Source organism: Thunnus thynnus, chromosome 14 (genome assembly GCF_963924715.1).
Source record: "Thunnus thynnus chromosome 14, fThuThy2.1, whole genome shotgun sequence".
Taxonomy (NCBI): Eukaryota; Metazoa; Chordata; class Actinopteri; order Scombriformes; family Scombridae; genus Thunnus; species Thunnus thynnus.
This window is the reverse complement of record NC_089530.1, coordinates 29714393-29721427: the sequence shown is the minus strand read 5'-3', so window position 1 is coordinate 29721427 and position 7035 is coordinate 29714393.

Here is a 7035-nt window from a genome sequence, read left to right as displayed (position 1 = left end):
AAATTAAAGCATGTGAGAAGTTTAGAGGGAAAAATCACTATTTGGTGGAGCTGTTAACAACTCATAGACATGTGAAATGTGACCCCGACTACACACTGCTTTTTGTAAGACGTCAAAAGACAAAAAGATTGGAAACCACTGGTTTCATCTTTAACAATGTGTTGTATTTTAAAAGCTTGTTATATTATCCATTGTGTCAAATCTTCATCTGAAAAGTAACTAAAGCTGTCAAATAAATGTAGTGGAGTAGAAAGTACAATATTTCCCTCTGAAATGCAGTGGAGTGGAAGTATAAAGTAGCATCAATGACAGAATAAATGACAATAAGAAGCATAAAACTTATAATGTTGTGAATTATATGAAGCTGAGCTGATGTTTTGTGTTTTTGGTTTGTTTGTTCTTATTTAGTTTGTTGTGGGGTTTTTTTCTCCTTCTTTCTTGTGGATTTCATTATGTGTCCGTCTCTTATTGATTTATTGGAAATCAATAAATACAGTATATTGTTAAAAAGGAACCAATGGGAAGACACCGATCACAATAAAAAAAACAATAAAAGAAATATGAGAGACAACACAGAGAAAAAAAAGGTTTTATTTCATGAGTGTTGAAACAATTTGACACAGAGACAGCTGAGTAAATCCACTGATGAAGACTATGAGATGCTGTTAAAAGCTCTGGAAGACACTAATGAGATTAAAATGTTTTTGGTGTTTTTTGTCTATTGATGATAATTAGAGACCAACCGATACTGGACTATATTAGGGAGTCAAAAATTCTGATATTGATATATCGGCCAATAATCTATATATACAGAATATTTACATATTTGTTGCAATGTTCCCTCAAATGTGGTTATCAAACACTTGAGACAAAGATGCATAATGGAGGCAGTTTAACAATAAACTTTATTGTCTAAAATGACATCAGTGAAACAGTCAAGTTCACTGAGAATTTAATAATTATAAATATACATAAATTAAAAAAACATATTAATACATTAAACTTGAGAAAGGATCAAATATACATAAAATGCTGCATATACAACTTTAAAATATTGACGCATATCAGACAACATATATGCTGATGTATCTGTGATAGATCAATAATATCGGCCGATTATATTGGCTGACTGAAATATGGATCAATATCGGTCTAATGATAATGATTTATAATCACTTATTGATCGCACGGGATCAAACGTTCTTCTCATGCAGAGAGAGAAAAGTCCTTCTGTGATGATCAATAATGACAGACACATGATCACATGATTGATCACATGAAGGAATGGCCAATCAGAGATATTGATCCACCTGACATCTGGCAGATTATAAATTATTTTCTGTGGTTTGTTATTCTGTAAGAACATATAGAATTATCATTGTTTAAAAAAAGTTGATTTTCTTTGTGTGATGTCTTTAAATCTTTGCAATGATCTAATATATTGATAATGTATAAATCTATAAATGTGGATGAGATAAACTAGAAATAATGTGATCAATCATCAGATCGATGCAGATTTATTCTTGTTTGATAAATGTCAATAAAAAAAGATGTCCAGACACAAATAACAGTGAGGTGTCTCTCTTCTTCATGATGCTGCTTGTTATTGATCCTGATCATTGATGATCGACATCATGACTGACTTCTACACCCAGAACACGTCTGATCAGCTGTTTTTACTTTCAGCAGCTTGATTAATAAATAAATATGAACCTCAGAGACTCACTTCACCTGTGATCACACAAACAAGTTCAGTTTTCACCCAACAAACTTTACCAGAGTGAATCAGTTTCCTCCACATCATCTGATCAATGAAGCTCATCAGTAGTACTGCAACCAACTATTATTGTCTTTAATGATCCAGATTGATCAGTGTATGAAGTGTTGATCATTATCACATATTCAGATGACTTGTTTTTTCTCATCAACAGTCACAGACACAAAGATGTTGGGTTTATTATCATTGAAAACTAGCAAATATTCACATGTGAGGAGCTGCTAACTGTCAATCAATCAATCATCTAAGTGCTGCCATGTATAGTGGAGGCTGATTGTTTATTTTTATATGTTAAATTTCCCTCCTTTGAATCAATGAATCTAATATTATTGTTGGACGTGATGCAAAATACAAACAAATCTTAAAAGTTTTCTATTCTAAAAATCATGAAAGTTGTTTCCAAACAGCTGTTTACAGGTTCAGAGATTCTTCAGAGGGTCTTCAGTCAGAGCTGCTGTCTGATGCTGTCACGCCACCTAGTGGTGAATATCAGACCATGAACCTGAATTAAATAAAATATTCTGTTGGATTTTTACAAACTTCCTCCGGTGGGCAGTGACTTAAAAACTGCAGCAGCAGCAGACGGTTGATGGTTCGATTCCCACTGCTCTGATTTAATCCCTCAGTGGAGACTGACAGGCAGTGGCAGGGTCTGACTGATGAATCTTATGTTAAATAATAATATGTTTTTACATCCAGAGACACAAACATATCATCACCTTTTTATTATAAATGATGGTTCACAGTGTTCCCAGTGTTTCCAGTGTGTTAAACCAGCAGTCAAGTGTCTGTAATCATTCCTCCTGTTCATACTGGATATTAAAAGATCCTTCAAATGTGCTTTCAATGGAAGTGATGGAGGCCAAAATCCACAGTGTGTCCACACAGTCATTTAAAGTCTGTATGAAGCTTCTATTCAGCTTCAGCAGTCTGAGTTAGTCATATCAAGTGGATATCTGACACATTTACAGTCTTTTCAGCATCAAATTCCCTCTTTGTGTTTCCTCGGACAGTGTTTCCCTGTTGAGCTGCAGGTGGAAGTATAGTAACAAAAAGAGGAACTCTGGCACTAAAAAGACTGTAACGTTGAAAGATATCTACTTGATTTGACTCATTTGGACGCTGAAGCTTCATATCAGCTTCAGATAAACTTTAAATACATTTTGTCCTCCATCACTTCCATTGTAAGGTCATTATGAAGGGATCTTCTAATGGTATGAACAGGAGGAATGATTACAGCAAGAAACACAGCTTTAATGTTCATTTGAAGACTGACTGTTGGTTTAAGACAGACCTGAAAAACTGTGAATCTGTCATTTAAAGCTGCACCAATCAATATGTTAATATTTTCATATCAGCAATAGATGAGATCAGGGGCATCACTAGAGATTTATGGTTAGGGGGGCTAAGCCTTTACCAGGGAGGGCTGGGGGGAGGATTTTTTTTTAAATGGCCCCAAAATGTCTGTTTGTCATGAATTTTTAGAGTAGCAATAGATGTAAAATCAACACAATAGATCTGCCTCTTCATAGTTTGTATTCGGCACAGATCTAATATGACTTAAATACTTTACATCCACTTACAACAGGCATGTTATCTCCTCTCTCTTAGATAAGTTGCAGGTCCTCAGTATGTTATTCATACACAGACTGATGTTTGATGTGTGAACCTCTAAAACTAAAAATGTCATAAAATCATTTAGGTGAGTTTATTCCTTGTATGAGTAATAAGCCTATGTGATAAAATTCAGTATTAATTTCAACTAAAAGCTTAAACAACTCCCACTCGCTTTCTTCTTGATCACTAACCTTCATCAGACCTGCTCCTTCAGCTTTGTCAGTCTCCTCATCTTCCTCCTCTTCCTCTCCTCGCCTGTTTTCAGTAACATTTTATTTTTTTAAAACTTAGATTTACAAGAACTCAAAGCTTAATGAGTGATCGACCAGTTTAAGTTTGTCTTTGTCTGAACTGGAAAAATCTTCTCACCTGACTGCTGCCTTTTTGAAGAAATGTCATATATCCATCTACATGTTGAGGAATTGAGGGATATAAAATTGTGTTATGATCAACACAATGTGACCTTTTCACTGACGCCCCTGAATATAGATTAATGTTAGCAGTGTCAAGGTCCACTTGAGGTCTCGTAGCGCATTTCATCCCCTCAGTCTCAGGCTCAGTCCGGAGGATAGACATTAGAATTCAGCCTTCATATCAGTGCTGATAAGCCTTTTTTTCCAGGAAGTCTTCAGTCTCTCAGGTGTTCCTGTGTTTGTCCAGCAGGGGGAGACGTTGATCTGAACTTCCTTCAACACTGAACTCAAACACTCACATGTTCTTATATTTATCACAGCTCAGAGGATCCAAATATACACAACGAGTCCCCAAAAACTAACATTAGACCACAGTCCTCTTTACTCTGACCTTACCTTACACTGAACCTGAAGAACTGAAACCAGACCTGCCAGTCCTCACTGAGACCACGGCGTCCTCGCCTCCTGTTTTTAGTCATATATATATACAGTTTATATGTATATTAGAGCTGCAAGTAACCATTATTTTTATTATCGACGAGTCGGTTGATTATTTTCTGGATTAATAGATGACTCGTTTGGTCCATAAAATGTCAGAAAAGGGTGAAAAATGTTGATCAGTGTTTCCCAAAGTCCAAGTCGATGTCTTCAAATGTCTTGTTTTGTCCACAACACAAAGATATTCAGTTCAAATTCAGATCAAAGAGGAGGAAGAAGAGGAGTGAAGGTCAGCAGGTCAGTGAGCTGCTGACAGCCACACACACACACACACACACACACACACACACACAGACACACAGACACACAGACACACAGACACACACACACACAAACACACACAGACACACACACACACACAGACACACACACACACACACACACACACACACACACACACACACACTCCCTGTGGCTCTTTAAAGGTACATCTTGTTTTTTAGTTTATGCTTCTTTATAATTATTTATGCTATTATAACATGTTTGGGTTATTTAACTAGTACTTTGTGTATTTTAAAATGTCCATACATACATACATGTATATGTATTATTATTAGTATGTTGTGTTGAATATTGTCCTGTCTGTCCTGTTACACTGTCAGCTCACTGAGGCAAATAAGGCAATAAAGTTACTCAACACCAGATCTTGACCGGTTCTTTAGAAAATTCTTTCACCTCATGAAAACATGAACTTCAGACATTATTATTAGACACGTCTAACAGAGTTTCTTTGAATGAATGAACACACGTGTTTAGCTAAAGTACTAGAAATTATGTATATACTGTATTTATAACATTTTCCAAATCAGCTGTTAGATTGATTTCCTTCAAAGGAACAGTTTCACATTTTGGGAACTCTTCTTATTCTCTGTCTGACGGAGAGTTAGATGTTCAGATTGATGAATATGCAGCTGAAGCCAGTTAGCTTAGCTTAGCATAAAGACTGAAACAGGGAAACTGCTAGCCTCATACAAAAACTGGAATGTAAAAACGTCACGTTGTGGTTTTATGGAGGGTTGTGCTGAACTTTTCTAACTAACAAATAAACATGACTTAACATTTGCTGTGATGGATTATTTCTCTGCTGGTTGATTTTCATAGAAACAAAATGGCTGCCTGGAAGGAAATCAATCTAAAAAGTGATTGATGATTTGGAAAATGATCAGCAGGATTTGTATTTACTGGTTTCAGAAACGTTGGGACATGGCGGTCTGGTCCTTTTCTAAACGTGTCGTTCTTTAACCCTACAGACTCCAGCCCCCAGATGGTCTTGCTGACATCAGGTCTAGGTGAGAGCTTATTGGCTGAGACTGAGATGTGACCCCTCCCACAAACACCCACACTTCCTGTTCACCTTTTAAATGATTTTTTTCTTTTGGTTTGGTCTGAATGTTCCCGGTTTATTTCTCTGCACTGCACTTCTCTGGGTTGTCAGATCACCTGATGGCTGGCAGCCAATCACATGCTCTGCATGGTTTGATGTAGCACCTGTACATAGACGAGAACAGAGCGACACAAAACCTTAACACACCAAGTGACTTCTACACAGACAGGTGTTTGTTCAGCAGTGTGTTTCTGATGAATGTTGGTTTGTTCTGCTGCTCTGATGTCACAATAATAAAACTGTTTACAGCTTCGTACAAACCGACGACTCAGCGTCTTCATTCACTGTCAGTGACGGACAGACATTTGACATTTAACGATGTTTAACATTTTCACACATATTAAGGTGTGTCAAAGACAGTGATGAAAGTAACTAAGTACATTTACTCCAGTATTGTAGTCAAGTACAGTTTTGAGGTACTTGTACTTTACTTGAGTATTTCCATGTGATGCTACTTTCTACATTTCAGAGGGAAATATTGTACTTTCTACTCCACTACATTTATTTGACAGCTTTAGTTACTTTTCAGATGAAGATTTGACACAATGGATAATATAACAAGCTTTTAAAATACAACACATTGTTAAAGATGAAACCAGTGGTTTCCAACCTTTTTGTCTTTTGACGTCTTACAAAAAGCAGTGTGTAGTCGGGGTCACATTTCACATGTCTATGAGTTGTTAACAGCTCCACCAAATAGTGATTTTTCCCTCTAAACTTCTCACATGCTTTCATTTCAATAAATGTTCAAATGATCCAATATTTCAGCAAAAATCAAAGATTAGAGAAAAAGTCCAAAAACTGTTCCCAAAAGGGAGGCGAGTCCCCACATGTGTCTGTTTAAACAGATTTATGTCCTCACAACATGAGGAATACCTGGTACACACACACACACACACACACACACACACACACACACACACACACACACACACACACACACACACACACAAGCAAACAGGGAGGAAGTAAAGTTGAAAGTATTCAGTCATTCTCCATTTTAAAGTCGACAGAGCAGAAGGAGGAAACAGTCTGAGGCAGGGTGAGTGTTAATATCAGAGCTGCAAATAATGATTACTGTCATTATTGATCAATGTGTTGATTATTTTACCGATTAATTGTCTGGTTGATTAAACTGTGTCAGAAAAATATGAAATTACAGTTTTGAGGTCTTCAAATGTTGTTTCCTCTTTTCTCCTCTTGATCAGAGGAACATCGGTGACGCAGTGTGAATGTTACAGTATTATGATCATTATTTCACTGTCAGAGGGTCTAGTTTAATCTTCCTGTGGACTGTAGATGCAGATTCATCTGTTTGACTTCATCTGTTGACACAGAACACACGT